Source organism: Suricata suricatta, chromosome 8 (genome assembly GCF_006229205.1).
Source record: "Suricata suricatta isolate VVHF042 chromosome 8, meerkat_22Aug2017_6uvM2_HiC, whole genome shotgun sequence".
NCBI lineage: Eukaryota > Metazoa > Chordata > Mammalia > Carnivora > Herpestidae > Suricata > Suricata suricatta.
In genome coordinates, this window is record NC_043707.1 from 36,690,821 (window position 1) to 36,700,827 (window position 10,007).

Below are 10,007 nucleotides of genomic sequence, written 5' to 3' on the forward strand. Positions count from 1 at the left end.
CAACTCCTCTTCACCCGTCCTGTCCACAGCAGGCCCCTGGGCAGGCGTCACCTCCAGGGACTCGTGTCCCTCTGAAGTGGGTCTGTGAGTCCTATAACAGTTGGTGGGCCACAGGCTTGTGTGTTGGTACAAAAGCAGATTCCCAGGCCTGGGGGGGTCATCCTGTCCAAGACCAGACTTGACTATGGCTGCTACAAAGGAGGGGTTTGGTTGTCCTCTTTCATCAGGTTTTGGGTAGTTGAAGGTTTGGGAGCAGGGCAGGAGACCAGCTGGAGCCTGCATCTGGTGTTGTCGGATATGGAGTGGGAGACAGGCAGAGGGAAATTAGGCACAGGGAGAAGGTGGGGTCCCTGCAGGAGGGATGTGGAGGGAGTCCCGAGACTGCTGTCTGGGTGGCTGGGGTGGATCTACCCAGCAGGGGTAGGGTGGGTGTCCTCCGTCGCCGTCACCGTGGCCCGTGCAGGAGGGGAGGAGGCACCGTCAGATCTCAGTGAGCAGCGCCTGAGTACCGGTTTGGCCCCTGTTTGGCCCTCAGGGTTGTGGGGCGGTCTTGTGCCTCATTGTGCACATCTGTGGAAGGACTGTTCTGGAATATTGGTTTCTTACCATGGAAGTCAGACTTTTTCCCTGTGGAAACATGTTTTCCCACTAGTCCAGGGGCCCGCCCCCACAGCGTGACCCGCCAGCTCCAAGAGATGGCAATGGGTTCAGTGCAACAGGTCCCCTGGAAGCAGGAGCCGGAGGGGGCATGGAGGGCTTTTGACCTGTTGGCCTGATTCTCCTGGCCAAGGCTTTGCTGCTACTTTGGGACCAAAGGCACTCGCTTGGCATGAGTCGTGACCCCCCACCCTGTCCGGGGTCTCCTGGGCTTTGAGGGCTGCCACCACTAGGTGGCGCCCCCTGCCATTTGATCCTGCTCCTTGCACTTTGAGGGTCTCCAGCCCTTTGGATTTCTGGTGGCAGATGTGCTGCTTGCAGCTCCCCCTGGCCCGCTGCTGCTCCCTGTGGGCCTCAATGCTATGCCAGGGCCTGGAGGGGCGGGGCGTGAGGGCTCTTCGGCCTTACAGTGCCTGTGAGCTTCTGGTGTCTTCTTAGCCCAGATGTTCTTTGAATGGGCTGTCCTCTGGACACAGGGCTTTGGCTTTTTACAGATTCTTGAGGGCCCTGTGACCTTGCAAAGGTTGGGAACAGAGATCAGCTCTAACACCTGGAGAGACCGACTCCCTGGGGTTCACATGGCTTGACCATTGTCCCCTCTCTCCCAGTGTGGGATTTCTTATGTCCCGAGGAGCCCAGAGTGTCAGGGAGCTGGTTAGGTGAGCTGTCTGGGGTGGGTCCGGCAGCGGATCCTGATCCTGTAGGGAAGCCCCGTGGCTGCAGCCACCAGTCCACCTGGACATTGCCTCAGGACTTGGAGGGTCCTGCGTGGGAGGCAGTGCTGCACCGTGCTGAGTGGGGCCTGTGTGGTTGTGGTGTGGGTGTGTGTGTGAGTGTGGTTCCTGTGTGTCTCCATCCCAGGCTAGTGAAAGCTGAGTGAGGGGCTGAGCAGCAGCGCATGGATTGTGCCGGCCTGCGGAGAGTGGGGACGTGTGGAGCCTTGTCCAGGGAGTGTGGCATGGCGAAAGGGTTTGCTAGTGCTGAAGGTGGACACCGGGAGACGCTCTGTGTCTGTGTCAGCCAGGATGTGACTGGCTGGGCACTGGAGAAGGACTAACAGAAAGGCCGCTGGGAAAATGGAGCCAAAAGGAGTGCCTGCAGCGATATACAAGCCCTGCCTTTCAGAAAGCTGGGGTCGGTCTCTATTTTAATAGGTTAGAGAGGAAAATGTGATCACCTCAGTAGATGTGGGAGTATTTGTGGGAAATCAGCACCCATGCATGATTTTATAAAACTTTTGAATCAGATGTGGCACCTGCTGTCCCTGTAGCTAGCACGTTGTCTCCCTGCGCCTCACCTGCAGTGGTGGCCATGCGGCAGCACACAGTGAGAGTGAGGAAGGAAGGCCCGCAGCCGGGCAGGAGGAAGTGGAGCTGCGTCTGGTGGGAGACAGCCAGTTATCCACAGAGGAAGTCTCGAATCTGTAAAGAGCTGCTAGGACAAGGAGGCCTCATAGGCTCACAGTCACGAGGTTGCCGTGCAGGGCACACTTCCCACCTGCCAGCGGTGAGCAGTGGGAAGTGCCCACCCCTCACAGCCGCAGCAGAAGCGTGAGGGTCCCCACAGCGGGAGTCTGCACGCTGGGAAGTAGTTGTCTCTGGTAGTGATGTGAGTGAGTGGAGCAGTCCCATGCTCACGGACAGCCGGAGTCTGTGGTGCTGACGTGGCAGTTTGCCATAATTCATCCTCACATCCAAGCACAGTCCCAACCAAAGTCCCAGCAGGCCTTTTGGTAGAAGCCAACAATCTGATACTAAAGTTTCTATAGAGATGAAAAGCATCTAGAATAACCACACTTCTTTTTGAAAAAGCCAGGGGCTTATGATGGTTAATTTCTAGATGCACCATAAACCATATTGATCAGTGTGTAAAGGCTGTAAAGACAGACATATATGTCAATGGAAAAGGCTAGAAGTTCAGGAATAACCCAAGAGTATGGAATCTGTTGGTCCCCATTGAAGATGACAAGATAATCGAGTGGGAAAGAGTCAGTCTTCCGCAGACGGCGCTGACACGGGGATGTCTGTATGGACAGATGCAGATCCTTGTCCCTTACTGTTCCAGCATTGAACCAGTGGCCCGTGGACCTAACTTGAGGTGAACATGAAGGCTTTTGGAAGCTTAGGACACAAAACTGTGAACCAAAGTTGAAAGAAACAGGTAACGTAGAGGTCCCCCAAATGAAAAACACTTTGGTCTCAAGAAGACACAGTGAAGACACAGGAGAGGCAAGCCCCAGGCCAGGGGAAGATCCTTGTTCTGTGTAGATGAGTTGATGGAGCCCACAGCCAGATCTGTTTAAAAGCTGGGCAGAAGGCCAACTGATGACTGTGGAAGAGGGTCCATGGATGTGAATGAGGACGGACTGATGCTCTGCATCATTTGTCGTTCGGGGGGCACTGGCCCCGTGGAACAGCTGGGACCAACGGCTGGCCTTGCCAGGTGGCGTAATGGTGTGAGCAGCTGTGGTGCCTGTTCGCTGCAGGGGCGAGGCGAGCAGAAGACCACGTGGCACTTGGAAAAATGTTTGGTGGCTTCCTGCATGTTTATGACATGACCTGGCTTCTCCATCCTGGCTCTTCCCCGTGGGAGATGGGAACCCGGCCTCACAAAGGCCTGCCCCAGAGTCTGCACAGCAGCCTCACTCCCAACTGCCTGAATGTGAGGCGGCAGGCATGCCCGTCTGCTGAGCAGCAACAAGCCCCGACTGCTGTGCATGGAGGCGGGCGATCCCTGCTGAAGCCAGGCGCTCAGAGGCCCTGCTGTGATGCCTCTGAATTGGAATTCTAACAGAGGCCAGACTGTGGTGGCAGGTGGGTGAGGGGCTCCTCATGTCTTGGGTGGGGATGTGATCAGGGTTCGAGGGACCCGGCAGTGGACAGGAAGTTGCCTAAAGTCGCCTGTCCCTGGCCGCTCATACGTGTGTGTGCGCGTGCGCACGCGCGTGTGCACGCACACTCGTGCATCCCACCTCCGTGAAGCCGATCCATGGGCAAGGAGAAGCTGTGGAGGGGGTGCTGAGGGATGCTTTATAAAGCCTTCATTTTGTTCATTTTGGTGGAGCCCATCCCGAGTTGGTCAGGCCTATGGGCAGCAGGACTGGCCTGGGCGCTGTTAGCCTGGGTCTCAGGGCCTTGGGGCAGGTGCTGTGGGGCATGGCCGCCCAAGTTCACTGCAGCGGGGAGGGGATAGAAAGTGAAAGGGGCCTTTTGTCCTCCCCCCACATCACCTGCACCCAGCCTCATCCTCAGCTAGGCTGGTGCTGTGCCTGCCGCCTGGTCCCCATCATGTGGTGCTCTTCTCAGAGGAGGGGGTGCCTGGGGTCACCATGCTCACCTGTGTCTGTGCAGGCATTGCCTGGTGTGTTCTCATGTGGCTTTCTGGGAGCTGTTCAAGCGTGCAGGCTCGTATGTGCCCTCCCTTCCACCGTGCCCAGTCCGTGGCCTGCACGTTTCTGGTTGATTTCCAGCATCGGCAGCTCCCACCTCAGTGCCAGCATCGGCCGCTGCGGCCTTGAAGAGCCACACAGAAGTCTGTAAGCGGATGTGCTCTACATTCCCTCGGGCCCCTGTGGGGCGGACACTTGAGTCGTTTGCAGCATGAGCAGTGCCTGATTGGTTGGACAAATTTTTAGAAGTATGTTTTTTACCTCCAAAGACTTATGTGCTTGAAATTGGCAGATGGTGCCAAATTGCCTCCAGAAATGCCATTCTCTACGTTTCTGTCCTAGCATCCGAGTGGCACCACTTAGTTTGGGCAGCACGTTCTCAAAGCCCTCGGCAGAGATGCACTGCGGGGCCGCGGTGCGCAGGACTCTGGCCGGTTGGCTTTGAAAAGCTGGGTTGGCAGCTCCCACCGCAGGAAGCCTTATTAGTGGGCATGGGATGCACATCGAGTCCCTCTGTAGTCAGGCCTCTAATTTCATAGAGGAAATGATTTGCTGGTGGCGAGTGAGCCTCTGTGATTTTGGCTCCTTCTCCCATCCCTTTGTCCCTGGATCTGGCCTGGTTTTAGTATGGCTGGGAGGGCGGGGTGCCTGTCAGTAAGTGCGCAGGTTTGACAGAATTGACAAGTCTCGGAGGATGTTGGCGCTGGGGAGGCCGGGCGGCTGACACGTCTTGCTGGCTCTGAAGCCTGGCGGCTGTGCCCCTGAAGCTGCTGACCTATCACCTGCAGTGAACACGGGGACCCAGTACTGAGCCACGTGCTTCCCAGCAGCCCTTGTTGGCTGGCCAGGTGACTGGTTTTGGGGACCAGTCTCCCCTGATGTATGAGGCCAGTTAGGATGACAGTGGGGTGGAGCGTGGATTGCTTCTCGTCAACCAACCCAGACACCTTTATGGTTGCACTTCCTGTGGTGCCATTTCCAACTCTCTGGGCGTGGGGTCCGTCAGAACTTGAGGTGCTGCTGGTGTTCAGGACGGGGGCTGTGCCACTGAGCATCTTTCACCGTTTCACCCGGTCTTGGTTTGGTTTCCTTTGCAGCTCCAGAGGAGGAAGAGGAGGGTGGGCAAGAGTTTCACCTTCTGGGTGTTTCCAAGTGTGGCCTTTCCCTTTCTTGTGCCCTTCCATGCTCACCTCAGTGGCCTCTGCCATGAACATTTCACTCTTCCCTCCCCCTCTCATTTGTCTACTGGGAGCTCTTCTCTGGGAGCCTGGGCCCAGGAGAGGCGCCTCCACCTACCCTGGGCTCTCTGGCGGCCTCTGCCCTGGGCCTTCCTGGGCCCCAGTGCTGTGCAGGCAGGCGCCGGAGACCTGATAGACTGTCGCGGCTCTCGAGGCCCCTGTGGAGGCCGACAACAGACACAGGCAGTCTTGTGACGGACTCCTGGCCTTCAGTAGTGGCTCATCTTCCAGGTGGCTGAGCCCCCAGCTGTCTTCTGCCTTGACATGCCTGCTTCTCTGCTGGGCACCCTCAGCCTGTGGGCCTGTGAAGGAAGAGCAGGGGCTTGTGCTCAGAGGCTCCGTACCTGGCCACCTGTGGCGTTCAATAACCATTTGGTGAATGAGTTGTGAGGGTGTTAGGACTGCTCTGTCTGTGTTCATTCGTGTTTGTCCTTAGACGTGACTTAGGATGGGGCGCTGTTGTTTCCAGTGGGAATCAGATGACAGGTGTCATAGAGAGTGTCCTGACAACTGCCATTCTTCAGCTTCAGCCACATCTTGGGCCTGGGGGGTGGGGGCAGCCTCTGCCCGCCCTCTGCTTCCTGATAGGGTTTCAGATGTGAGCTTGGCCTCTGCGTGCTGGCAGAAGTGGGAGTGTGCGGCGAGGGTGGATGGAGCGTCACCCCTGATGGGCCGGCTCCTCACACCAGGCCCCTCTGTAGCAGTTCTGGGCTGGGAGGGGGGCACTCTGACAGGGACCTCAATCTGGGCACAGCACTGTTCCCTCTGCCCCTGCACTCTCAGCAGGCCATGCGGACACCACTGTAGGGAATAGAAGGGAAGCGCGTTCCTGAAGGAGCTCCGCCCTGCATGTGGTCGCCGCGGGCGTGCAGGTAGCGAGGCAGGTGCCTGGTCCCAGACACACGCGCTGGGTTGAGCACCCAAGGTGTGGCCCTGAAGCGCATCGGAGGGCTCTTTTCCCAGCTTTGTGGACACGCCACTTCTACCTCTGTGCATCCCTTTAAATTGACTGTAAGAAGTCTAAAGCATGAAAACCAAAGGATTTCGATGGAAGAGGCCATGCTGGGTCCCTGGGGGGTTTAGGTTGGAGAAGGAGGGGGCATCTCCCTGTCCAGTTGCTGTGAACTTGGAGAGGCCTTACGGAAGTCCTCCTGGGGATCCTTCCTCACCCCTGCCTGGCAGAGGGCTAGGGGGCCGGGGGCCACCTGGGAACCTGGGATTATCCATTAAATCACGGCTGCCTATTGGCACGGGGCTGCGGGGCGGCCGCGATGGGCCGGTGATCTGGCTTTGCCGCACTGGTGCTTCTGTGACGTTCCACTGCTGCCCGGTGCAAAGCCCGGACCTCCCTGTCATTGGCAACACCTCAGGGACAGAACATGAGGCATGCATTGGTGCCTCTGCACTGCGCACCCCGCAGCTCTGGCGTACCGCACAGGCTTCAGGCCCTGGTGAGGGGAGGGGTGACGTCTGGGCCAGTGGGGCGGACACTTCCTCAGACCTGCTGTGTACTGGCTGCTGCGACGCACCGGCTCTGGCCGCAGCTGCAGATGGGCTCTGGTGTGCTGGGAAACGTGCCCTAGTGGGTGGGAGTCCTCGTCACGAGGAGGAAGTAGGGAAGTGGGAGGAAGGGGTACAGGTGCAGAGAGAGGCGAGGACCCGTGTGTAGGTGCTGGGGGGTGCCGGCAGCCACCCCCTCAGGTGTGGTGCTGCTGTAGCAGGTCTGCATGTGGCACAGGTGGGACCAGGAGGCCTTGCTGTTTCTCACTCGGGCTGCCTGCCAGTGGTGTGCTCTGGGCGGGTGGGTGGTGGTGGAGCGGGGCCCTGCCCGGAGGTTCCTCCTGCCCGTGCCTCTTCACGAGCGTTTAGTTCCATGGAGAGCATGGCAGGTTTGTCTCCAGAGGCCTGGGGGGCTCTCTGTCCCCTTGTCATGGTGTCTGTGTGTGGCCTCAAGCCCAGGAACTTGGAATTCACTTTTCAAGTTCTTTGCAGGGCACCTGAGTGGCTCAGTCAGTTAAGCGATCAACTTTGGCTCAGGTCATGATCTTCTAGTCAGTGGGTTCAAGTCCACGTCAGGCTCTGTACTGACAGCTCAGAGCCTGCTTGGGATTTTCTTTCCCTCTCTTTCTCTCACGCAGTCTCTTGCCAGCTCTCTTTCTCAGAATATATAAATACATATAAAACTTTAATAAAAAACACACAGCACTATGCATTTGTGCACATGTCGTGTGTCTGGTCCCTCTCCATCTGAGCGAGCCTTCGTGCAGAGCGTGTCCTCCCGATTTCTGTCACAGGATCTGGGCTGTGGTGGGTGGGTGGGAGGCGGGGGGGTGGCCGAGAGCATGTGGTTCTGCACCTCACAGTGGGCTCACAGTGGCAGGGGGAGGAGGAGGGAGGAGCCTCTGTGGTAGAGGGGCTGGCCTGTGGCCCAGGAGATGTGCCTGCAGTGCATGTGCTGCCTTCCTGACCCTCCATTGAAGATCATGGGCCCCGGCCCGCAGCAAGGAGGCCTTCTCGCACTGTGCTTGCAGGTGACGTGGTGTGTCTGGCTTTGGATGGCTGGTTCTCACTGGTCTGGCCTCGGGGCTTGAGGGTAGGCCAGTTGCACACGCAGCGCAGTGCTCTGGCGTGGTGGGGCAGTTGCGCGGCTCTTTCCCGCAGAGAGCCCACTGGCTGGCAGAAGCCAAGGAAGGCGGAGCAGGAGACAGCAGGGTGCCTGCGGAAGGGCCCCCAGGGGCACACCCGGGGCCAGTGGGCAGATGGCGCCCTGCCCCTCTGTGCCTGGCTCGCACAATGGGATGGGGGTAGGTGCCAGGTAGACCTCCCCTCTGCCTGCTAGCTCTCCTCTTTGGGGAAACTGCCTGAAGAGCATCTCATTTCTCTGTTGTCCCAGTTGGTCTGCACACATTTGTTTTTCATTGGTACTTTTATTTTTTAAGGGCGTGCAAGTGGGGGAGAGGCAGAGGGAGAGAATCCCAAGCAAGCTTCACACTCAGCATCGAGCCCAATGTGAGGCTTGATCCCACGACCCTGGGATCATGACCTGAGCTGAAATAAGAGTCACATGCTCAACCAATGGAGCTGCCCAGGCAATGCTCTTTGGAATTTTCTCAAATGAAAGTTTTGAGAAGTTGCTGCTGGCTTCTTTTATTCTGTCATTTCTCCTCAGTCTCCTCTGGGGGCCTGGGGGCCTGGCTCTGGGTCTGTGGCCCACCCAGAGAGCACCCAGTGTGTGGCTGGTGCAGATGACCAGCCTTGGTCCCAGAAGCGGCCGGCTGGCCTCAAGGTTGCACGAAAGGCTGTTGTGCTCAGGTCTGGAGCTGGAGCCCAGGTGGGCAGGTGGCTGGCACATCCAGGCTGAGCTGGTGGGAGACGAGTTCTGGCTCTGGGGCTGGAGGGTGGCTGTGGTGCAGGTTGTGGCTCGTCCTTGGCGAGGACGGGCTGCTGCTCCTCCATTTCGCTCCGAAAGGTACTTGTCTTGGGCTCTGAAAGGTACATGTCTTGAGCCGCCTCTGCTGCCGAGAGTGGGGTCTTCGCTTGAGGGTGTGTGTTCCTGGTGATGGGCAGTGACGTGGGGGCGGGGGGCTGCCGGGCATCTCCAGGCACAGACGCTGAGGCCTCAGGCCCTCAGTTGACTGGGTGGCCTGTGGGAAACTGTTGTGGAGCGACTGGTGTCATTGCAGATCACAGGGGGCTGGAGACCCTCCTTTGACCACACAGTGCATTCAGGTGGCTCGGCACTGAGGAGACGTGTCCGGTTGATGGGGACAGTTCTCCTCTGGCTCTGCCCACCACTGGCCTTTCTTCCCATCGGCTGCTGGCACTGCCAGCTCTGGTACATCCTTCCACGAGTACTGGGGGCTGAGGTAGCTGACATAGCTGGTGGCATGGACTTTGTGGAAGCCCAGCTCAGTGTGTTGGATGACCCGATCCAAGCTCGTGCTCCATGTCACGCCCGGAGAGCCCAGTTCTTGAAAGGCACCCGATGCTTCCTCATGCAGAGGTGGTACAGTTAGGGGACAGTGCAGGAGGCTGTATCTCTGCAGAGTTTGGGGGTCCCCGATAGCTGGAAGGGCTGCGGGCTTCAGGAAGCTGTGTCACAGATGTAGCACCGGGAGGAGCACTCGGCCGGGTCAGTAACCAGTGGCCTGTCTCCACCCTCAATCTCTGAGTCTCTTCACCTCTGAGGACAGGAACCTGTTCCAGCTGGCTTGTTTTAAGACTTTCATTAACTGGCTTAATGAGGTCTGTGCTCAGGAAGTCTGTTTTTATTGGCCAGTGATTCCATCTCTCTTATCAATCTCTTGGGAAGGACCATTGAAGCTTTTGTTGCAAGTTATCTTCCTGGATTGGATGTCTGTGTTAATTGGTGGTGGGGCAGGGAGACCATAAGTTGTCCCTGCCAAGGATCCCCATGTTGGTCCTGTGCCACCTGTGGGAGCCACAGGCAGAGTGCATGGTGGGTGAGTTTGTGCACCGGGCACGGCCGCCCGAGCGCTTGCTCCCTGCCTTGTGGGAGGTACATGCTCCTGAAAGCATCGCTCAGACGGTGGAAAGGGGTCGCCAGGCCTTGGACAGCACTTCTTGCACTTGGGAGCCTTTGGGGCCCCTGGCCCCTGGCTGTGGGAGGTGGCAGAGCACATTGGGCTTGAACCCTGAAGGGGAGGGTGATATGCAACACAGGACAGAGGCCACAGGCCACTGAGCAGGCTGAGGGACAGGGT

The 10,007-nt window shown here is 58.1% G+C and overlaps 1 protein-coding gene across 1 annotated transcript in view; it reads left to right on the forward strand.

Moving 5' to 3' along the window:
* Positions 1 to 10,007, forward strand: part of MAD1L1 (mitotic arrest deficient 1 like 1) — a 288,983-nt gene that overhangs the window by 9,187 nt on the left and 269,789 nt on the right. The gene's annotated exons all lie outside the window — the stretch shown is intronic.